Consider the following 24,522-nt stretch of genomic DNA (forward strand, 5'->3'; position numbering starts at 1 on the left):
AGTCAGAATCTATAGCCCACATCATGATGTCTAAAATGTATCAATCAATAATTATACTATATGTGAAAGGTATAACTTTGGAGGCTACCGCCAATGATCGATAGATATCAATCCGACAAATGATGTAACGTTCCTTGACAATTGGGGATTCCCCATATCAAGACGGCCATCTAAATGCAAAAGATCAGACAATTCCCAATGAGTCCCAAGCATAGGGAATCAACCCTAACATCTCCAATGTCCATGCCAAATGTAGTGCTAGAACTGACCTTGTGGAATATGGGGCCACTGCCCCCATAAAGTAGTATGTGTGCTTCCTGATGGGATTACTGGTGGCCACTTTGAAAGTCCTATTTTCTTCCTATCTTCTTTTTTTGCTCATACAGAATCTCACTCATTGCTCATCAAAATATCCTTCATAGCAGGGGCGTTAGTACAGGGGTGGCAATTGGGTCCCGGCCCCATGCTCCAGGGGGCCCGTGTGGCCCCCCTGTACACCTGGATAGGAGGGCCCACTTTGGTAACATTGTATATAAGCGTTATGCCATTGTCAGGTGTTCCCATGTTTGATGGCACCCTTGATGAACCCACATGGGACCTTGAGAAAGACTGGTAAAGCCTTCCTCACATGTAGCAGGGGGCTTTCCATAGTTCGGTGAGCCCCCGCCGCCATATTGAGGGAAGATTTCATTGTGTTGGATTATGTACATCACTCCTAATTGTTTCTGAAATCTCCTAAAGATTGCTTGTATCTGTCAGATTGGCTCATCACTATGAATGTGGATGGTCAGATCTGATGGGGAGGATTGGCTGGTTGTCGGATCTTCCTGAGTATCTTCTGTCTTACCCGGCACCGTCCATGCAGCGGACGACTTGGCTGGATTTAATCTGAATCCTCTCACCGGTTCAAAGCTATTTTCTTCTCCAGGATGCAGAGTAATCCCAGACAATCCTCGCAGATCATTCCGCCGGGAAATCCGCATCGTGTCACAGACTCTAATCTGATGATGGAGCCCTGGAGGTTCCTCACATAGAGAAGGAAGGCCGAGGCCTCCATGTCTGGCTGGTCGCAGAGCAAAAAACTTTTATACCACTCAGAAAATCGCTCACATTGTAGGGCAAATAGATTAACCACTTCAATACCGGGCACTTTTACCCCCTTCCTGCCCAGGGCAATTTTCAGCTTTCAGCGCTCTCACACTTTGAATGACAATTATGCAGTCATGCAACACTGTGTCCAAATGTAATTTTTATCATTTTCTTCCAATAAATTGAACTTTTTTTTGGTGGTATTTATTCACCGAAACTTTTGAAAAAAAAAAGTGTTTTTCTAAATTTTTGTCAGTAAATTTTGTAAATAAGTAATTTTTCTCCTTCACTGGTGTGCGCTGATGAGGCGGCACTGATAGGCTGCACTGATGGGCAATTATGGGCACTGATGAGGCGGCACTGATAGGTTGCACTGATGGGCAATTATGGGCACTGATGAGGAGGCACTGAAGGGCACTGATTAGGTGGCACTGATGATGAGGCACTAATATGCCGCACTGATGGGCATTAAAAGGTTGCTCTGATAGGCAGCACTGATGAGCACTGATAGGTGGCACTAATGAGCACTAATAGGTGGCACTGGTGGGCACTGATAGGTGGCACTGATAGGTGGCACTGATACATATGGGTAATGACAGGTGGCATATAACATTCCCAATACAAAAAATGTAAATATCAAATTTTTTCATCATTTTAGGCCAATTAGTATTCTGCGACATATTTTTGGTAAAAAAAAATTCCCAATAAGTGTATTTTGATTGGTTTGTGCAAAAGTTATCGCATCTACAAACTAGGTGAAAGATTTATATCATTTTTATTTATTTATTTTTATACTATTAACTGTGGCGATCTGCGATTTTTAGCAGGACTGAGACATTGCAGCGGACAGATTGGACCCCTAACTGACATTTTTGACAGTTTTGGGGGGACCAGTGATATTACTACAGAAATCAGTGCTAAAAATATGCACTGTTACTGTACTAATGACACTGGCAGAGAAGGGGTTAACACCAGGGGCAATCAATAGATTAAATGTGTCCCTAGGTGGTGCTTTCTAACTGTTTGGGGGGTGGGCTTATGGAATGAACACAGGGATCTGTGTTCCAAAATAAGACGATCCCTGTGTTCATTGCTGACAGAACAGCAGTCTGCTGTGTTTACAACGGCAGACCGCCGTTCTGTTTCCATGGCACCCTGTCTGTGGGTGGCTGGCTGTCTGGCACCCTGTGGTGTGTGGTGGTGTGCTGGTTTTGCACGTGCCTGGCAACAATCGTGGCCGTTGGACCCGCAGATCAGCTTCCCCTGTGGCAAAATGGGCCCGTGCGCCGCCTCCACACGCACTCCCAAAAAGTGACGTACAGTTACGTAGTTTCGCGGGACAGAGCCGACCTGCTGCAGTATATGTACTGCTGACGGTCGGCAAGTGGTTAAAAAAAAAAATTTTTTTCACAATTTTGAAAATTTAAGTCTTCTGGGAATAAAATGTGCAACTCTTCCGTAGAAGAAACGCATGTAGTTTATCGAGCAACAAGCTTCACACCACACTACGTTAAATGGGCACCATTGAATATAATGGGAAACCTAATGTTGGGGTCCTTGTGAAGCTTCAAATTGGGCTTCAAAGGTGTGATAGGGCCTCAGGCTCCTTTACTCAACAACTTGTGATTGTTGTCAGTGAATTGAAGAATGTTGCCTTCGAGCTTTGTACAGGGAAGATGAAACTGAAAGCAAAAGTTGTGCTGCCCCCTCTGCTACCACTAGCCCTGCTGCCCCCACTGGCCCTGTTGCCCCTACTGCTACCACTGATCCCCCTGGCCCTGCTGCCCCCTCTGCTCCCACTAGTCCTGCTGCCCCCACTGGCCCTGTTGCTCCTACTGCTACCACTAATGTTAATCCTACAGCTCCCATTGATCCCTCTGTCCCTGCTGCCCCCACTGCTCCCTCTGACCCCACTAGCCCTGTTGCCCCCACTGCCCCTGTTTCTCCCACTGATCCCTCTTGCCCTGCTGCCTCCACTGCCCCTTATGCTCCCACTGATTCCTCTGCCCCCCACTGGTCCTGCTTCCCCCACAGCCCCTGTTGATCCTACTGCTCCCACTGATCCCTCTGGCCCTGCTGCCCACTCTGCTCCCTCTGCCCCCACTGGTCCTGTTGCCCCCACTGCCCCTGTTGCTCCCACTAATTCCTCTTGCCCTGCTGCCACTGCTGCCACTGCTGCTCCCACTGATCCCTCTGCCCCCCACTGGTCCTGCTTCCCCCACAGCCCCTGTTAATCCTACTGCTCCCACTGATCCCTCTGGCCCTGCTGCCCACTCTGCTCCCTCTGCCCCCACTGGCCCTGTTGCCCCCACTGCCCCTGTTGCTCCCACTTACTTCTCTTGCCCTGCTGCCACTGCTGCCACTGCTGCCTCTGATGCTCCCACTTATCCCTCTGCCCCACTGGTCCTGCTGTCTCCCCTGGCCCTGCTACCTCTGCTGCCCCCTCTGCCCTCCTTGGTCCTGCTGCACCCACTGGCCCTGCTGTCCTTACTAGCCCGGCTGCCCTAGGCCAAGGTCCACAAGTGATTCATGGTACATACACCCCTTTATGCCCATTTACACCGTTTTTTTGATTGGTTGAGCCATAGATGTACACCAGTCCTCTGTGAACCCTACTGGCACTCCATTGGCATATCACAAAAAAATTAAAATACTTTGAAACTTTATTCACCAGACAACATGAACAAAGATTCTCTGTCTGGGACCTTCTCCCCCACCGACACATATTACCCACAAGGCTGGGATTAATTCTAGAGGTATATAACTGATCCCAGTCCTGTGTATGAAATTCATCATAGAAGGAGGTCCCAGGCAGGAATTTTCCATTCATATTGTCCAGATGAATAAAGTTACAAAGACTTTGAATTTTCTTTGAAGTGCAGCTACCTTTAGATCTGTGCAGTCTGTGGGGCAAAGGATGAGGCACTTCTGGAACTCAGCACCCAATCTTCCATGAGGGTGACGAAATTCAGGGCTTGGGAGCAGAGTGTCCCTACAACTTGGCTTTGTTCACATGGCGGCAGAGGGGCCATGGGAACAGGCAGTTGATCTATGTTTTTACCACCCCTTGAATGCCTACTAACAGGTTAATATTGCTGGTGGAGGAGTCTGTTTACATTGCCACGGTCATGGTGTGTCAGAGAAATGGTCATGGTGTGACTGGCAACTCCGCCAATACCTGTGATGGGCGCATTAGGCACTTTCCTGCGTGCATGCGCACTGGTAGTAGTTTGGCGAATGGGTGCACGCCGGTTCACCACGGGTTGCGTACGCGTACGTGATGGAGCACACATTACGCCATAGACTCACCCAATTACTGGCCTATATAAGAACTCTGCTTAGCCCATCAAATTGCTGGATTGTCTTCAGCTCTCCCTGTGTCCTGAGCATTTGCTATCTTCTTTAGATTTCCAGTTTTGACCCGGCTTGTTCCTGACCTGTCTGCTCTCCTCTCCTGGCTTTGACCCTTGGCTTTGTCTGACTTTCCCTGCTCCAGTTTGGCTCTCCTGCAAATGACCCCGGCTTGACCCTCGGACTTTCTACCCATCTGCCTGCCCACCAATACCAGATCTTGGCTTGCCTAACGGACTTGCTTCTGCCTACTTCCTGCCTTCCTGTTATGACCTTGGCTAAGCTCCTGTTGCCGTTACCTGCCTGAACCCTTGGACTGTTTCTCTGTGTTTGACCCTCTGCCAGTCTTTACATCTGCTGTCTGGTTGCCTCAGTTATCCAGTCTTCCTGAGGATTCTAGTCCAGTACCCTTCTGGAGACCACCGGTCTACTCCTAGGACCCTGCTGGCAACCAGTGCTTCTGTGGGTGCCAGGGCCGCCATCAGGGGGGTACAGCCACATGTAGGGGGCCCAGGCATCCCGAGGGGCCCCAAACAGGATTGGGTTGCAACCTGCCCTCACAATACCATTCAATTGTAAGCTCCGCCGTTCCCTTTGCAGGCTGGCACTATGTGGGGGGTCCTGCCCAGGGGAGGACTGGGCCAGGGGGCAGGGGGGCAATCGCCCCCTGGGCCGCTCTGATGCCTTGTAAAAAGGCTGCACTGCTTCTGTCACAGACATGCCTAAAGGATTCCTGGTGAAGAGAAGTAAAAAGTCCACGCTGCTGACCTACTGTGTGCGAGTTGAAGACAAGGACAAAGCGCAAGCCTCCTCCCACCCTGCATAGATAGTGTAAACTGTGTCTGAGCAGAGGCCGGTTCCATGCCCCATTGGAGACTCTTCTGCCCTGGCCAGCCCTAAGTGAGCTGTCCCAGCTCCCCCTAACCTGTCCCTGCTGGCCAGGTCAAGAACTTCGATTCGGATGGTAAGTAGAGAGTATCTGGAGCAGGGCTTCAGCTTATAATGGGGGTCAAGAGGAGGATTGGTGAGAAAAAGTGGGAGGGGGGCTTAGTCACTGCACCATGGGCCTATGGTTTGTACTTGCCCCCTGGGCCGAAAGTTGCCAGTCTGCCCCTGGTCCTGCCCCTCACTAGCCCTCACACACAGCTGTAGGCCCTGCCCTCCCCTGTTCTCCAGCTGTTCACTCTTGGACAGGAGGGGTGGCATTTACTAGAACCGTTCACCTTTATTTTCCTGGGATGGAGAAGATTGGACTGGAGGAGGAGGAGGACATGGGATGAAGGAGGACATGGGACTAGAGGAGAAGGTGGATATGGGACTGGAGGAGGATGACTACATGGTAGGCTGGCTCTAGGAAATGTGGGTGGTCGGGTCTGTGGGAGGGGCCCAGGCCTAAAACTGTGTGATGGGGCCCCAAAATTTCTGATGGCTGCCCTGGTGGGCGCTACATCGTCTGTCTCAACCTCAGGGGTGTGCCGCACTCAGCCGCAAGGGGAGCCCTCTCTGCATCTCAGCCTCAGGTACATGATATGGCGCAGCAAATTGTTTGCAGCTTGTTGCTTTTGGCAGGCGGTACCACCACCATGCGCACCCCATCAAAGTGAATGGGACTGCTTTGCAACCAGGATGGAACTGTGTCCAATGCACAAAGTTGCAGCACAGGGCAGGCATCCAGGAGCTAGAATATTGCTTCAGAGTTGCTTGTCTGAATACAGATCCACCAAGCTGTCTTCCCCTGTGAACATTTCCTATCTGTATCATGCTATGTAGAAAAAAAGCTGAAATCTTATAAAGTTTTAGGAAAAACTGAGCTCCTCAATGGTGTCACAAAACTGTGACCCCCCTAGATAATCTTTTTACTGAGGACTAATCCTGGGGGGTTCTGGAACTTGAACATGTTTATGAGTCTTGATTGGCCTCGTCAGAGGTTCGGTGGTCTCTCCATCCTCCCCATATGTGATTCAGAAAGTACAAAGAGGAGACGATATCTGATGATAGATTCCTCTCAGCTGGAAGAAGAAAGAGGCAGATAGAGATCAGATAGTCATCTAGATGTGAAAGTACCTGGCCATCTCTACCTGTGCACTTTTCACCTTCTCGGCCTGCCAGAGGAGGAGACATGCTGACCTTAGGAATGAAGAAATAACCCCATGGCAGCCCTGGGAGATAATTCTATCCTTCGGGTGCCTAAACAAAACGTAGCCGGGACACCTGAGGACTGACATGTTACCTGCCAGAAGTCGGGACACCTGAGGACTGACATGTTGCCTGCCAGAAGTCGGGACACCTGAGGACTGACATGTTACCTGCCAGAAGTCGGGACACCTGAGGACTGACATGTTGCCTGCCAGAAGTCGGGACACCTGAGGACTGACATGTTACCTGCCAGAAGTCGGGACACCTGAGGACTGTCATGTTACCTGCCAGAAGTCGGGACACCTGAGGACTGACATGTTACCTGCCAGAAGCCGGGACACCTGAGGACTGACATGTTACCTGCCAGAAGTCGGGACACCTGAGGACTGACATGTTACCTGCCAGAAGCCAGGACACCTGAGGACTGACATGTTACCTGCCAGAAGTCGGGACACCTGAGGACTGACATGTTACCTGCCAGAAGCCAGGACACCTGAGGACTGACATGTTACCTGCCAGAAGCCGGGACACCTGAGGACTGACATGTTACCTGCCAGAAGCCGGGACACCTGAGGACTGACATGTTACCTGCCAGAAGCCGGGACACCTGAGGACTGACATGTTACCTGCCAGAAGCCGGGACACCTGAGGACTGACATGTTACCTGCCAGAAGCCGGGACACCTGAGGACTGACATGTTACCTGCCAGAAGCCGGGACACCTGAGGACTGACATGTTACCTGCCAGAAGCCGGGACACCTGAGGACTGACATGTTACCTGCCAGAAGCCGGGACACCAGAGGACTGACATGTTACCTGCCAGAACCCGGGACACCTGAGGACTGACATGTTACCTGCCAGAAGCCGGGACACCTGAGGACTGACATGTTACCTGCCAGAAGCCGGGACACCTGAGGACTGACATGTTACCTGCCAGAAGCCGGGACACCTGAGGACTGACATGTTACCTGCCAGAAGCCGGGACACCTGAGGACTGACATGTTACCTGCCAGAAGCCGGGACACCAGAGGACTGACATGTTACCTGCCAGAACCCGGGACACCTGAGGACTGACATGTTACCTGCCAGAAGCCGGGACACCTGAGGACTGACATGTTACCTGCTAGAAGCCAGGACACCCGAGGACTGACATGTTACCTGCCAGAACCCGGGACACCTGAGGACTGACATGTTACCTGCCAGAAGCCGGGACACCTGAGGACTGACATGTTACCTGCCAGAACCTGGGACACCTGAGGACTGACATGTTACCTGCCAGAAGCCAGGACACCTGAGGACTGACATGTTACCTGCCAGAACCTGGGACACCTGAGGACTGACATGTTACCTGCCAGAAGCCGGGACACCTGAGGACTAACAAGTTACCTGCTAGAAGCCGGGACACCTGAGGACTGACAAGTTACCTGCCAGAGGAGCGGCCGGCCACCAGTCTTCTGCTGCTATCATATATACCTTAGATTGTAAGCTCCTGGAGGGCAGGGACTGATGTGAATGTACAATGTATGTGTAAAGTGCTGCGTAAATTGACGACGCTATAGAAGAACCTGAAATAAAAAAAAATAATATAAAAATATGTGAAATTGATGAGTGGACAGACAGACTGCCTGTTACCTTATGTCTATGGCTTAACCACTTGCCACCCAAGCCAATTCTGACACTTCTCTCCTACATGTAAGTCATCATTTATTTTGCTAGAAAATTACTCAGAACCCCCAAACTTTATATATGTTTTGTTTAACAGAGATCCTAGGAAATAAAATGGTGGTCGTTGCAACTTTTTATGAAGCAATTTTTATTATTTTTATTTGTTTTTTTGCATAATACGAAATATCATATTACTCTGAGTGAATAGATACCTAACATGTCCCATTTTAAAATTGCACACACTCGTGAAATGGTGCCAAACTTTGTTACTTAAAAATCTCCATAGGCGACACTTTAGAAAATTTTACAGGTTATCAGTTCAAAGTTGCAGAGGAGGTCTAGAGCTAGAATTATTGCTCTTGCTCTGACGATCCTGGCGATACCTCACATGTGTGGTTTGAACTAGGGATAGACTGATTATCGGCAAGGCCGATATATCGGTGGCCGATATGCAGTTATGTGACAAATGTGACAATGGATGAGACGCGTCCTCCCGTCACCTCCGCTATGTGATCCTCTCATCATTTCAGTCTGATTTTTACCAATGATGAGTCACCTGGATGGTGGGAACTAGGGATAGACTGATTATCGGGGGCCGATATGCACTTTCCCCGATATATCGGTATCTGCCCCGGGACTGGCCGATATTGCCGATATTTTTGTGACGTCCTTCTGCCTTCCTAGGCCACCTCCCTTGCCTTGGACAGCCTCGTCTGGAGTCGAGACTAGTCTTGCGGGAGTGTATCACAACCATACACCCACCCACAGCAGCTCGGTGCCAGCAAGCCACCCTCATCCACAGGCCCTGTACCAGCCAGCCAGCCAGCCACAGACACTGTACCAGCGAGCCAGCCAGCCACCCACAGGCCATGTACATGCCAGCCACAGGCACTGTACCAGCCAGCCAGCCACCCACAGGCCCTGGACCAGCCAGCCACCCACAGGCCCTGGACCAGCCAGCCACCCACAGCCCCTGTGTCAGCCAACCAACCACCCACCCACCACAGGGTGCCAGCCAGCCAGCCAGCCACCCACCACAGGGTGCCAGACAGCCAGCCACCCACAGACAGGGTGCCAGACAGCCAGCCACCCACAGACCCATTACCAGCCAGCCACAGGCACTGTACCAGCCAGCCGCCCACAGGCCCTGTACTAGCCAGCCACCCACAGCCGCTGGGCCAGCCACCCACAACAGGGTGCTAGACAGCCAACCCCCCAAACACCGACCCACCCACCACAGGGTGCCAGCCACCCAGCCACCTACCACAGGTTGCCAGCCAGCCATCCACCACAGGGTGCCAGCCAGCCAGCCATTAAGCATTAAACAAAAATTAACATGTTCAGTACCAGATTTGTGTCGAAAATTCTTTATTTTTCAAAACTTTAAATGTACAAAATATCGGCCCATATCGGCCAATACCGTTACGTTGTGACCAAAATATCGGTATCAGCCCTGAAAAAACCATATCGGTCTATCCCTAGTTTGAACGCCGTTTACATTTGTGGGTGCAACGTACGTATGCTTTCGCTTCCGCATGCAAGCACACGGGGACATACATTCCTACCAATGAGACCCAGCAGCAGGCCAGCCAACTTGGATGCCTAGGGTGGGCATAAGGGCAAACTCAGACCACAGCGCAGGTGGTCTATATTTTTTAGGATGAGGCCCTAGTCCATTTTTGTCTACTGGTCCAAGTAAGAGTTAGTTTAGACGTCAAGCCTGTTGGATCCTTTCTGTCTGTTTACCAGGAATAGGTAAAATTCTGAGTTTTCATTACCTAATGTAGCACCCTGGTATGAACCATCAATGAAGTGGTTGTATATAAAGGCAACTTTGGCATCCATCCTAAGTAGGTATGAAAAAAAAAGTAGAAGAGGGGAGAAAAAGGGGACTTTGACGATGCCCAAAAAACTTTTCAATGATAACATGAATAAAATGCAAATATTTATTGAGATAAACATTAACATAACTCGCAAGTATACCTCCTGGGAGAAACTAGAAAAACACAACACAATACAAATGAAAGAGCGGTGGAAAAAGGGTAACTGGTAGTGGATTGCCAAGCGTGAAATGATGAGATCCCAATGGTATGTGTCCAGAGCGCCAACGTGTTTCGACTTAATCAGTCTTTCTCGGGGGGGGATATTAAATAGTGGCATCACATTGGAATCTCTAGAAGAAATAGATATATATATACAATCAAGTGTACATTCAGTATAACATAGAGGAACCAATACACTGAAAGGTTGGCATTTAACTTACAAGATCACACAGGCTAAAAACATTATGCTGGAGGTCCACATAAAGCGGGGATGGGGAACCTTTTTTCTGCAAAGTGCCATTTAGATATTTATAACATCATTCATGGGCCGTACAAAATTATCAACTTAAAAATTAGCCTGTTATATTTGGTCAAACATTTAATTAATTCACCCCCTAGTGTAATGGCTGGAACTGGTTCTCTTTGGTGAGGTACTGGTGGGTACTGCTGGCTGGTACTGCTAGTGGGTACTGCTGGTGGGTTCTGCTGGCTGGAACTGCAGGTTGGTACTGCTGGCTGGTACTGCTAGTGGGTACTGCTGGTGGGTACTGCTGGCTGGTACTGCTGGTGGGTGCTGCTGGCTGGTACTGCTGGTGGGTGCTGCTGGCTGGTACTGCTGGTTGCTACTGCTGGCTGGTAATGCTGGCAGGTCCTGCTGGCAGGTACTGCTGGTGGGTACTGCTGGCTGTTACTCCTGGTGGATACTGCTGGTGGGTACTGCTGGCTGGTACTGTTCTGTGGGTACTGCTGACTGGAACTGCTGTGGGTACTGCTGTTGGTACTGCTGTGGGTACTGCTGGCTGGTACTGCTGGCTCAGGCTGGTACTGCTGGCTGGTACTGCTGTGGGTACTTCCGGCTCAGGCTGGTACACTGTTTGCTGGTACTGCTGTGGGTACTGCTGGCTCAGGCTGGTACACTGCTGGCTGGTACTGCTGTGGGTACTGCTGGCTCAGGCTGGTAGTACTGGCTGGTAATGCTGTGGGTACTTCCGGCTTAGGCTGGTACTGCTGTGGGTACTGCTGGCTGGTACTGCTGTGGGTACTGCTGGCTCAGGCTGGTACACTGCTGGCTGGTACTGCTGTGGGTACTGCTGGCTGGTAGTGCTGTGGGTACTGCTGGCTCAGGCCGGTAGTGCTGGCTGGTACTGCTGTGGGTACTGCTGGCTGGTACTGCTGTGGGAAATGCTGGCTATGGCTGGTAGTGCTGGCTGGTACTGCTGTTGGTACTGCTGGCTGGTACTGCTGTGGGTACTGCTGGCTCAGGCTAGTAGTGCTGGCTGGTACAGCTGTGGGTACTGTTGGCTGGTACTGCTATGGGTACTGCTGGCTGGTACTGCTGTGGGTACTGCTGGCTCAGGCTGGTAGTGCTGGCTGGAACTGCTGGGGGTACTGCTGGCTGGTACTGCTGGCTCAGGCTGGTAGTGCTGGCTGGTTCTGCTGTGGGTACTGCTGGCTGGTACTGCTGGCACAGGCTGGTAGTGCTGGCTGGTACTGCTGTGGGTACTGCTGGATCAGGCTGGTAGTTCTGGCTGGTACTGCTGGCTCAAGCTGGTAGTGCTGGCTGGTACTGCTGTGGGTACTGCTGAATCAGGCTGGTAGTGCTGGCTGGTACTGCTGTGGGTACTGCTGTGGGAAATGCTGGCTATGACTGGTAGTGCTGGCTGGTACTTCTGTGGGTACTGCTGGCTGGTACTGCTGTGGGTACTGCTGGCTCAGGCTAGTAATGCTGGCTGGTACTGCTGTGGGTACTGTTGGCTGGTACTGCTGTGGGTACTGCTGGCTCAGGCTGGTACACTGCTGGCTGGTAAAGCTGTGGGTAGTGCTGGCTGGTACTGCTGTGGGTACTGCTGGCTGGTACTGCTGGTTCAGGCTGGTAGTGCTGGCTGGTACTGATGGGGGTACTGCTGGCTGGTACTGCTGTGGGTACTGCTGGCTCAGGCTGGTAGTGCTGGCTTGTTCTGCTGTGGGTACTGCTGGCTGGTACTGCTGTGGGTACTGCTGGCTCAGGCTGGTAGTGCTGGCTGGTACTGCTGTGGGTACTGCTGGTGGGAAATGCTGGCTAGAGACATCAAGTTCAACAGGGCAAATCACATGTGAGGACTCAGGAGCGGCACCGTGCTGGAGGAAGATGCTTCCTGTATTGGTCAGTCTCCTAACAGGTGGCATGCATTTGATATCACTCCACCTGGGACTCACTCTCGTGGGAGACTTGGAATGACTTGGGGGGCCCGACCAAATGATTTCCGGGGCTGTACTTTCCCCACCCCTGACATAAAGGAAATGCCCTGCATCCAAAGTGCTGTGTCCTGAACACAAGGGACATAGAGAGTCAAACCAATTAATTTAGGTATGTATTCCCAATGGTGAAAATACAAGAAAAAGGAAAAATCAACAATAATATAGGTATGAAAAAGAGTTATCAGGTTTAAATAACTAGGAATTTTTGGGTGCCTGTAGGTAACCCAAGTAAACCAATTACTTGAAAGCTGTCACCAACTTTCTAGTTGTCTTATTTACCATTATCACAGAGAGTGACAGTAGAAGAAAATCCCAAATTTTGGGTTGATACCAGAACTGTAATAGAGGAGAAATCTTCCAATGGAGACCAGTGGTGTATTTTAGTTTTGTGCTGCCCTAGGCAAGACTAAAATTGGGCTCCCCCTTCCCCATCCTATGTAAATTTGCCCCACCCCTTCCTGTTTAACGGATGTGACTCCCTCCAAAACTGAAGGACTACAAGCCCCAGCAAGAATACCTGAGATCTCACAAGAGGGGGGTGAGAAGGGGTGGGAGAGAGAGAGAGGAGGGAATGAGAGAGAGAGAGAGGAGGGGATGAGAAAGAGAGAGAGAGCATGGGAGAAGGAGTGGATGAGAGAGAGAGAGATAGGAGGGGAAGAGAGAGGGCATGTGAGAGAGAGAGAGAGGGGGGTGGGAGACCCCCTAGCCCTGCCTGCAGTCCCTCCTGTTCCCCCCTGTCTGTGTGTAGGTGTGTGTGATGCACCTACCTCCCGCCCGTCCTCGTCCTCTGGGCCCTCGGTCAGCCAGTCTTCCTGTTGATGTCCTAGCTGGGACCGGAGAGGAGGTTTGAGAAGGAGTGTCCAGGGATCATGCCCCTGCTGCTGCTCAGGTCAGGGTGGTGCCGTGGCAGTGGAGGTCTTCTCCCTCCCAGACTCTCGGTCCTCCAAGGTCGGCCGGCTTTGGTGTGTGTGTGGCTGCTGTCCATGGGGGATTGGCGGATTTTGCTCCGTTGCCCTGCACCCCACTGTCACCAGACTGGTGGGACTCTTTGGGCCCCACAAGCACTAGGCGCAGAGGAGGAGGAGGAAGGTAAATCCTCCTCCACTTTGAATTATAGGCAGGTCACAGCTTTGACATCACTGGTTGCTAGGCGGCTCTAGCAACCAGTGGCCAATAGAATCTCAGATTGAGGCGGGGGTGGCTATTTTGGTGCCCCCCCCCCAAAGTGCCACCCTAGGCCTGGGCATCCCCCCCCCCCACATACTTTCCTGCCTTCTCATTCAATCCAGCGCTGCGCACATCATCAGCTCTTCTCTCCCTAACTTCCAGGTCTCACTGGCTTTGCTGGGGCACCGGGAGCCATTGGCTTCCATTGCTGTCAATCAAAGCCAGTGACGAGGGAGCAGGGGGTGGGGCCGAATCCCGCTGTCTGTGTCAATGAACGCAGCATTGAGGCTCGGGAGTGAGCATGCACGGGTAGGGCTTCCCATGGGGCCACTGGACAGAGAGGAGGGGCCAGGAGCTCTGGCAGGGGACCCTAGAAGAGGAGGGTCAGGGCCGCTCTGTGCAATTCCATTACACAGAGCAGGTAAGTAGAAACATGTTTTTTTTTTTCTTTTTTTTACTTTTACAATCGCATTAAGTGCCTCCTAAGGCAGGGGAGGACTGAGCCAGGGGGCAGGGGGGCAATTGCCCCCTGGGCCACTCTGATGTCATGTAAAAAGGCTGCACCGCTTCTGTCACAGACATGCCTAAAGGATTCCTGGTAAAGAGAAGTAAAAAGTCCCCGCCGCTGACCTACTGAGTGCGGGATGAAGACAAGGAGCAGAGGCCGGTTCCATGCCTCACTGGAGACTCTCCTCCCCTGGCCAGCCCCAACCGAGCTGTCCCAGCTCCCCCCAACCGCCCCCTGCTGGCCAGGTTGGGAACCCGGATTCAGCTGGTGAGTAGAGAGTACCTGGAGCGGAGCTTCAGCCTGGAATGGGGGTCAGGAGGAGGACGGGAAGAGGGAGAGTGGGAGGGGGGGGGGGGTTGAGTCGCTGCACCATGGGCCAAAAGTTGCCAGTCTGCCCCTGTCTTGAGGATTACAGAAGCATCTTCTATCCTGGACCTCATTGGGCTCCTTATTTTACCTTTTTTTTTCACAGAAAGAACAACAAAAGAAAGTGAGAAAGAAGTAAAATAAAAATGTTGAGCTACAGTGGACAAATAACGGTCAAATACACAAAAAAAAAACCAAAAAATCACTCATTGAACAAACCTTTCCTATTAACACTGTTTAGCTAAACGGCTCAATTGTCAAAATTGAGAGTCCGCTCATCCCTACTGTTTACTCGGTCTGTCTTTCTGTCTCTTTAAGTGGTCTGGTACATAAAGTGATTGGATGGGGATTACAAGCTTTGGTTGTCCCATGTCGGACATTTCTTTCCATCTGATGAGACCAGTCATTGAGAGGTCATAGGACGCTCCACTGACTCTGTATGGTGGACACTTGAGACCCCTGCAGATGTACTTTTTACAGAGAGAGAGGCTGCAGCTCTGTAGATGGCTAATATTTGAGTAGCAGAGGCTTGGCGGGGTCACCTGTCACGTGGAGGGTCTCCTGCATTATATGGATTGGAAAGGGGCTCGGGTCTTGCTAATGGGGCAGTCAGTTGTGTGTGTCTGGGCATTACTACAAGACAAACAGTGAGCCGTCCAGGTTGGTGTCTCCATTGTGGCCAGAGGAACATGGCCTCTCTTCACAGGTCAGCACACAGCTGTTTACTCAGTATTTTGTGCTGGGGGGGATTATTGTCTAAGCAATTGTTCTAATGGTCCCTGTTGTCGTCCACCTCCACTTGCTGGATTTCTGTCTTGAAGGTTGTTGGTTCACAGAGAATATATTCCAGGATTTTAGCCTGATTCTTGGTGCAGGTGGAATGGTTTCCAGTAACTGGGATGTTTTTGGCGGTTCTACACCTAAACTAATGTCTATAGGAACTCTGGAGTCAAAGTTTGGAGAAATAACGATGGACTCCCAAGATAACCGGATAGAGATTTTTTTTTTTTGTCTATTTCCTTCTGAATTCCTCATTGGAATCCACTGCCTGATTTTTTTGAAGGGTGGTGGACTTTACGGTAGAGCTGCCGAGGTTCAGTCATCACGTTCAACCAATGCTCCCTCACTGCCACATAAAAGTCCAGCACCTCACATCTTTCTTTTCTTCTGACCCTGGAAAATGGTAAAAAATATAGGAAAACATATAGCCTATATACTTTTCTAGAGTTGGTAATGAAAATATTCTGCTATGATAGGTATCTTCATCTCAGTGTATTCTAGGGTGGAGTATTATCTGGGTGATATTGGAGAACTGGTGAGTAGGGATGATCGAAATTTTGAAAAGTTCGGTTCCACCAGAACACCCGAACTTCCCGAAAGTTCAGGTCTGGATTCCAGAACCCCATTGAAATCAATGGGACCCGAACTTCGGTAATCAAAAAACACAATTTTGAAGCCCTAAAACCCAATAAATGCCCCTAAAAAGTGCCTAGGGTTCTGGGTCATGCACCAGGGACTATTAATCACACAAAAAAAAGTTCTTAAAAATTTTCGTTTTTGATAGAGAGCCAATTATTGAGATTTCTTTGGATTTAGTGTCTGGGGGGTCTAAAAGGTGTACCTGTGAAGTTTCAGCTCTGTAGCATGTCCAGAACCAGAAAAAAAAGATTGTTTGCCTTAGAATTGCAGTAGAGCAGGGTATGGCTCCCCCGTTTTCACACCTGGCTGTTTTTGTTGCAGGCGTTTATTGGACTTTTTTTGTGGTCATCTTTGGAGGCAAGCATGACATCTGAACTTCTGTATAGGGGTATATATACACACACACATATATGTATATATACACATACACACATATAGGTGTGAAAGTAGTGGAACCCTATGCCTGCGCTAATTAAATTATTTGCAGGGATGTGGCTCCGCTCCTATCACACCTATATATGTGTATGTGTATAAATACATATATGTGTGTGTGTATAGATACCCCTATACAGAAGTTCAGATGTTATGCCTGCCTCCAAAGACGCCCAAAAAATGCCCAAAAAAACGCCAGCAACAAAAACGCCCAGGTGTGTTGTTGCAGGCGTTTTTTTGGGGATTTTTTGGGCGTCTTTGGAGGCAGGCATAACATCTGAACTTCTGTATAGGGGTATATATGCACACACATACACACACATATATGTATTTATACACACATATAGGTGTGATAGGAGCGGAGCCACATCCCTGGAAATAATTTAATTAGCGCAGGCATAGGGTTCCGCTACTTTCACACCTATATGTGTGTATGTGTATATATACATATATGTGTGTGTATATATACCCCTACACAGAAGTTCTGATGTCATGCCTGCCTCCAAAGAGGTCCACAAAAAAGCCCAATAAACGCCTGCAACAAAAACGGCCAGGTGTGACAGGAGCGGAGACCTATGCCTGCTCTACTGCAATTCTAAGACAAATGATCTTTTTTCTATGGCGGTCACCCTGACATGGAAGAGTTTGGTCACCCTGAAATAGCAGTCAGAGTCAGTTCACCCTACACTACACTACAGTCACCCTGACACTTAACACTTTCCCTACAGAAACTAGATTATTAAATCTAACTATAGTGGAAAATAGCACCCTAACTACACTAGATATCCCTTTCCTCACACTAATAATTGCTAAATGACACCTTTGAAGCAGGAGTAACAGAACTGCTTCTACTCTCTTCCACAGCCCTGTATTAGAGTGCTAGAGATTTGGCGGGGCTATGTTATATACGGGGGGGCGTATTCACTACTGATTGGCCTCTGGACCCCCTAGTCACTCCAATCACATTCCTAGCATCCTCCTGCCCCCTCAATTGGCTTTTACTGATGGTTCTGGTCCAATCACAGGCTTTTAAAGCCCTGTCCCATTGCATTTTGGTCGGTTCTGGTTGCCGAATTCCAAACTTTTTCCGCAAAAAGTTTGGATTTCGGCCGAATTTCAAACAGTCAATGTTCGGGTCGAACCGATGGTCGACCTGAACCGTTCGATCATCCCTACTGGTGAGATCCTCAGATCTTCGAGGAGTTAGATCCTTCAGAGGTGACCATGTATGATTGTCTCATTGTATGAGGGTTGTGGGTTGCCAGCACCCGGGGCAAGGCAAGTATTGCGCCTTCTAATTCGTGGACCATTAGCACTCCCTGGACCCTTCCATCACAACATATACAGTATATATAAAATGATACATATTAGGAAAATCTGTGACTTATCTGAGTTCCCCTATGTGCTCAGCTTTCTCATCCACTGCATTCACCCTCCTAAGTGAGCACTCCAATCTCTGTTCCCCTATCCCCACAATGTGTACCCCTTCTTGTTGTTTCCCCTAGATGTGCCCCCAATTTAATGCATCCCCCCCATTGTGCACCCCTAATCCCTCAATTCCCTTATTGTGCACAGCAACTCCATATGACACCCTTGACCCCAGGCTCGCTAGTAGTTGGAAGAGTTCCAGTGCATGGCACGCCAGTTGGCAGTTGTCCTGGGGAAGAGGGAGGAGAGGAAGAAGAAGAGCGAACAGAGTCATACTCAACTGCACCAAGCAGCGCAGTGCCACACACTCAGCAGGAGTGTACCATTTGTTTGCTTCAACTCAGCTTACTCTTAACCAGCGGCGGCTGGTCCATAAGGGGGTGCAGGGGTGCCACCCTTCTAATCTCCATGCGCCTCCCTCAAAATCTCTATGCGAGGCGCTGGACTCACAGGTTTCTATGATTTTTTTTTTTTAACCACATTTTTAGAGCCTAAGGCTCTAAATGGCTTAAAAAAGGCTGGGCTTAGAGAGCAGTGCACTGCGCCCCAAACCCACCCACTTGTGACACTAGCGAATCAATGTTTGATATTGTCTTTCAGCTTCTCCTCCCGGCCAATCAGGACAGAAGGCAGATCTTAAGTCTGAAATAGACAAGAGAGGAAAATCCGGGGGAAGCTTCTTGCTTGCTGCCCCCCCTCCCCCTAAAAAATGGAGCACCAGGCACCACTTCTCTTAACCTAGAACTGTCCAGCCAGACTCATCCCCACAGACCTAGAACAACCCAGCCAGACCCACCCACACAGACCTAGACCCTCCCAGTCAGACACGTCCACATAGACCTAGACCCTCCAAGCCTACCCACACAGACCTAGAACCGCCCAGCTGGACCCACCCACATTGACCTAGGACCGCCCATCCACACAGACCTAGAACCACGCAGCCTGGCCCACCCACACAGACCTAGAACTGCCCAGCCAGACCCACCCACACAAATCTAGAACCACTCAGCCAGACCCACCCACTCAGACCTAAAACTGCCCAGCCGGGCCCACCCACACAAACCTAGAACTGCCCAGCCAGACCCACCTACTCAGACCTAGAACTGCCCAGCTGGGCCCACCCACACAGACCTAGAATCGCCCATCCTGGCCCACCCACACAGACCTAGAACTGCCCAGCCTGGCCCACCCACACAGATCTCGAACTGCCCAGCCAGACCCACCCACACAGACCTAGGACCACCCAGCCTGGCCAACCCACACAGACCTAGAACTGCCCAGCCAGACCCACCCACACAGACCTAAAAAACCACCCATCCAAGCCCACCCACACAGACCTAGAACTGCCCAGCCAGACCCACCCACACAGACCGAGAACTGCCCAGCCAGACCCACCCACACAGACCTAGAACTGCCCAGCCAGACCCACCCACACAGACCGAGAACTGCCCAGCTAGGCTCACTCACACAGACCTAGATCGACCCAGCCAGATCCACTCACCCAGACCTAGATCACCCCAGCTAGACCCGCTCACCCAGACCTAGAACCACCCAGATGGACTCATCCACACAGCCTAAGAGGAAAAGAGAGGAGGGACCAGAATGGAAGAGGGTGCACAAACCAATCTCCCACCTCTTATCATTTAAATCTTTTCTAATTTAGCACCCCTGAGAATTTTGTGCCCAGGGCAATAGCCCCCTGTGGCTCCACCCATGAAACGCCACTGTGAGGGATCTATGATTGGGGTAAGTGCAATTGTTATAGAGGTGATGTATCACATGCAGTGTGGAAGATCGATATAAAGTACACGTGGTTAAGAATTGCTTTAGAAGATTGTAAAGATTTGGTGGACGGTGGCGTTGGGTTATTCATGCACTTCCAGCCTAGACATATACTTTAGGAACTGACTCCTCCCTCAATCGGAGAACAAATGTTTATGAATACAATATATCTAAAAACGAACATAAATTTGGGGGGCGTGGCCGGGATGTGAAGCCGAGCGGACGTGTGAAGCCGGAGCTCCGATCCTGATCTCATCCTTTTCTGTCCTTGAGCTACCCGATCATCCTCGGCACCCCCTTTTTCACCCTGGGTCCCCCTAAGAAAACGAGCGGGAAGCAGCGAGCCCCTCCGATAGCTCCCGGGAGGCTCCGTTCTTCGGCTGCGCCCGCTTCTTCTCCCGGTCCCCAGAGGCCGCCGGCGGCCATCTTGGACACGAGGCCTCCTCTCTCCAGCATGTCGGTCAGCACCCAGACGGAGCTGAGCCCTGGCCGACCACAGGATCCCTCTCCATCGGACATCCTGGAGGCGATTAAGGCATGTAAGGATACCCTGACTGTTAAAATCGACTATCTGGCGACGGATATCAGCCTTATTAGACATGACTTGGACAAGTTCCGCTCTCGGGTGTCTGAGGCGGAGGATCGCATCTCCCGCCTGGAGGACAATTCCAGGGAGGACTCCAGGGACATCCATGCCTTACAGCTGCAGGTGAAGGCTCTCCAGGACAGGGCGATTGACACCGAAAATCGCCTGAGGCGCAACAACATCCGCATCCTGGGGTTGCCGGAGCGGGCTGAGGGCTCCAAACCTGCCGAATTTGCGGAGGCCTTCCTCCCCAAGCTGCTGGATTTGCCTGACATGCCGCCAACCTTCGTGGTGGAGAGGGCACACAGGGTTCCCCCGACCCCCCCCGCTCCGGGGGCGCCTCCCAGGCCATTCCTGCTGCGGCTGCTTAACTACAGGGACCGGGACAGACTATTGGCGGCGGCTCGTTCCAAGAAAGAACTCCGTTATGAGGACGCCCGAATTATGCTGTTCCCGGACTACTCGCAAGAAGTGCAACGTCAACGCCGCCAATTCACCGACATCCGCAAGCGTCTCCGCGATCTGGGCATCAAGTACAGCCTCCTCTATCCGAGCAGACTCCGGGTAATCGATGGAGATCGCACCTGGTTCTTTGATACTCCGGAACAGGCGGCTTCTTGGCTGGACGTTCGCTGATCCGTGCTGCCTCCTGGGCCCAAGCAACGCAAGTATCCATCCTGTTTCAGCTGTGGCCCTGGATTTCTCCCTTATCTGTCCCCCTGCCTTGCCCTCCTGCCCCGGTCCCCTGCCTGCCCCCCCACATCTCCTATTTCGTGCCTTGGGAATTGCCTTTACCCATTCATGATGTACTCTGGGTAGCTCACTGTTAAGGAGCTGGCTTCAAGACGTTGGACTGTGCTGTGACGTTTGGTTTTCTCCCCTTTTTTCTCTTTTGCTGACCCCTCCGCTCCTGGTGCTGCCCCCCCCCCCCGGCCACTCACTCAGGTCCCCCCCCCTTGTTTTTGTTTCCCCCTGCCCCTCACTCCCGTGCTCTATGCTATAGCTCTCGCGGGAGCTCTGGTTCAATGACGTTGTCGTTTTTTGGGGTACAGGCCGGCCCCAGCTCCCCCCGGGGGGCCTTGGTTCCCCCCCCCGGTTCCTTTTTTCTTTTTGCGGGGGATGCTGGGGTTTGGCAGGATAGGCACTACGTGCCTGGGTTATGTTGTTATTCACTTTTGTGTTTTGGTGTTCATTGTTCTGTGTTTAAGTGTGTGGTGCTTGGGTCCGACTGGTCTTGCTGCTCCCCAGATGCTACGGCAGGCCCCCGCGGGGTCCCTCCCCATCTTCACCCTAGCTGTTTGTTATGGCCTCCCGTGACTCCCAGTCCTTCTCCGTTATCTCCTGGAATGTCAGGGGCCTCAACTCCAAATTTAAGAGGGCTCTGATGTTTCAGTACCTGTCCTCCCGCAAGCCTTCTATAGTGATCCTTCAAGAGACGCATCTGGTGGGAAGCAAGCTACAGTCCCTCAAAAAGCCGTGGGTTCACAAATCATTTCATGCTTCTTACTCTAGTTACGCCCGTGGGGTCTCGGTGCTGATCCGCAAAACCTTGCCTTGTGAGGTGGAGGCGGTCCACACGGACCCCATGGGCCGCTATGTTGTTTTGGTCCTCACCATGTGGCACTGTAGATATGTGTTAGTGGGCCTATATGTTCCTCCTCCGTTTAAGTCTGATATTCTCTACACTGTGTTGGATAAGGTCTCCCCTTACTGCCCTGCGAAATTGCTGTTTCTGGGGGATTTCAATGCCATTCTCTCCCCTGCTCTGGACAGGCCTTCACCCCCTAAATCCTTTTCAGAGGATCTGCTGCATTGGTCGGAGGCTGCTGGGGTGCGGGAGGTCTGGCGTTGGAAGCACCCGGACCAAAGAGGTTATTCGTGTTTCTCCTCTTCTTATAAGACCTCCTCCAGAATTGACCTGGCGTTTGCCAACTCCCTGGCGTTATCCGATGTGGCGACGGCGAAGTACTTACCGGCGGGTTTGTCTGACCACTGCCCCTTGGAGCTCACCCTCCGCTCTGGCGCGGCCCGTTCGGCCTCCATGTGGCGATTGGGCTCCCAGTGGGTGGAACAACCGGATGTCGCCTCTCGGATCCCGCCGGTTCTGGAGGACTATTGGAGGAACAATGCCGACACGTCCTCACCTGGGCTGGTTTGGGACGCGTTTAAAGCTTATACTAGGGGCCAATATATGTCTATCATTAAAGCGGTTAAGGTACAACAGGCCGCGGAGCTGACTCGCCTGGAGGGGGGGGTGGAGGGGGCCACTGCCGCGTACGGCCTGGACCCTTCTACCTCAAACTTCGAGGCGTTGCAGGCGATGAAGCGAGACCTCCATCTTCACATGTCCGAGGTCACGAGGTTGTCCATGTATCACTCTCGACAATCCTTTTTTGAGCAAGGGGATAGGAATGGTAGGTTTCTGGCGTTGATATCCCAGCATGATGCCCCCCTGACGGTGGTCCCGGAGCTCACTTCTCCCGCGGGGGTTTCCCTGACCGCTCCCGAGGACATCTTAGCTGCCTTTCGCTCATATTATAGCGCCCTCTACACCACTACCCTTCCCCCAGACTTTCGACCGACCGCTTTGGACTCCCTTCTGGACCCCGTGGCCCTGGGCTGGCTCTCTGATTGCGAGAGGGAATGGCTGGTGAGACCCATCACATCTGAGGAGGTCCTGGCTGTTCTCTCGACTATTCCAGGGGGCAGGGCTCCGGGTCCAGACGGTCTCCCCGTGGACTTTTACAAGACCCACTCTGGAATCTTGGCCCCTCTACTGGCTTCGTTGTTCTCCAGGTGTCTTGCGGAGGGGTCTCTCCCTCCCTCGATGGCTGAAGCGCATGTTGTTCTTATCTATAAGCCCCCTAGGGACCCGAAACTGTGTGCTTCTTACCGACCTATAGCGCTGCTCAACACGGACCTAAAGATCCTGACCAAACTACTGGCTATTCGCCTGCAGCCCTTGCTCCCTTCTGTGGTAGACCAAGACCAGACTGGCTTTATGCCTCATAGGTCCACAGACGTTAACCTCCGCAGACTGTATACCAACCTCCAGGCGCAACATGTCAATGTGGGTTCCAGAGTGGTTGCTTCACTGGATATCGAAAAGGCTTTCGATTCGGTGGAGTGGCCCTTCCTGTGGGAGACTCTCAGAAGGATGGGGTTCCCCCTGCTCTTCATTAAGTGGTTAAAAATCATTTACAGCTCACCGGTGGCGGCTATTCGTTTGGGGGGACGGCTGTCGTCTTGGTTTGCTCTGTCCAGGGGCACAAGGCAGGGCTGCCCTCTCTCCCCGGCCCTGTTCGCCATTGCTATGGAGCCGGTGGCGGAGGCCCTCCGCATTTCCCCGCTGGTTCGGGGCCTGCGGATTGCCGGGCTGGAGGAGAGGGTGGCCCTGTACGCTGACGACCTGCTGTTGTTCCTGAATGATGCCGACTCTTCGCTCACGGGTGCCTTACATGTCCTGGAGGCCTACTCTCGGGTAACCGGGCTGCGGGTCAACTGGTCCAAGTCGCAGCTGTTGGCGATTGACCAGGGGGCCCGACGCTCGGCGCCGCCCGATATTCAGCTACAGTGGGTGGATGTGTTGGTGTATCTAGGAGTTAGGGTCTCTGGGGTCGCTGACGACTTTGTCACTCTCAACCTGGAGCCGGTGGTGGCGGCGCTCAGGACCAGGCTGAAGGCATGGGAGAACTTGCCCCTTTCCCTTCTGGGCCGGATTAACCTGGTCAAGATGAAAGTGCTGCCCAAATTTACGTATCTCTTCCGACACTCCCCGCAATGGATACCAAAGTCCTTCTTCGCTTCCCTGAATAAGTTGTTCTCCTCCTTTTTGTGGGGTCCCCGCCCCCCGAGATATAAACTTTCCACCCTTATGCGCCCCCCCTCACAGGGGGGCCTAGCTTTCCCTGATTGCCACAAATATTTTCTAGCCTCCCAGCTGGTGTCTGCGGCCTGGTGGCTGAACCCCGACCTGCATAACTCGGCGGTTGCGGTGGAGGCAGCGGTGCTCGGGTCCGTGGAGGCGCTCACTCATCTGTTGTTTCGGGGTCCTAGGGCCCCGCATGGTCTCACGACCTCCATGGTTACGGTCCTGCGGGCATGGAAATCTGGTTTGCAGCTAGAGGGCTACCCGGGCTCTGCTGTCTCCCCCAACGCACCTCTGTGGTATAATCCTAACTTGCCGCATCTCTGCTCCCTCCCGGACCCAGCGGTGTGGACGAAGTACCATGTTAAGAAACTTTCAGACATCTCCCCTGACCTCTCCTTTCCCCCCCTTCAATTTTTCGTGGATTCCTTCCATGTACCACCCT

This window comes from Pelophylax lessonae (assembly GCF_965119305.1).
Source record: "Pelophylax lessonae genome assembly, chromosome: 8".
Taxonomy (NCBI): Eukaryota; Metazoa; Chordata; class Amphibia; order Anura; family Ranidae; genus Pelophylax; species Pelophylax lessonae.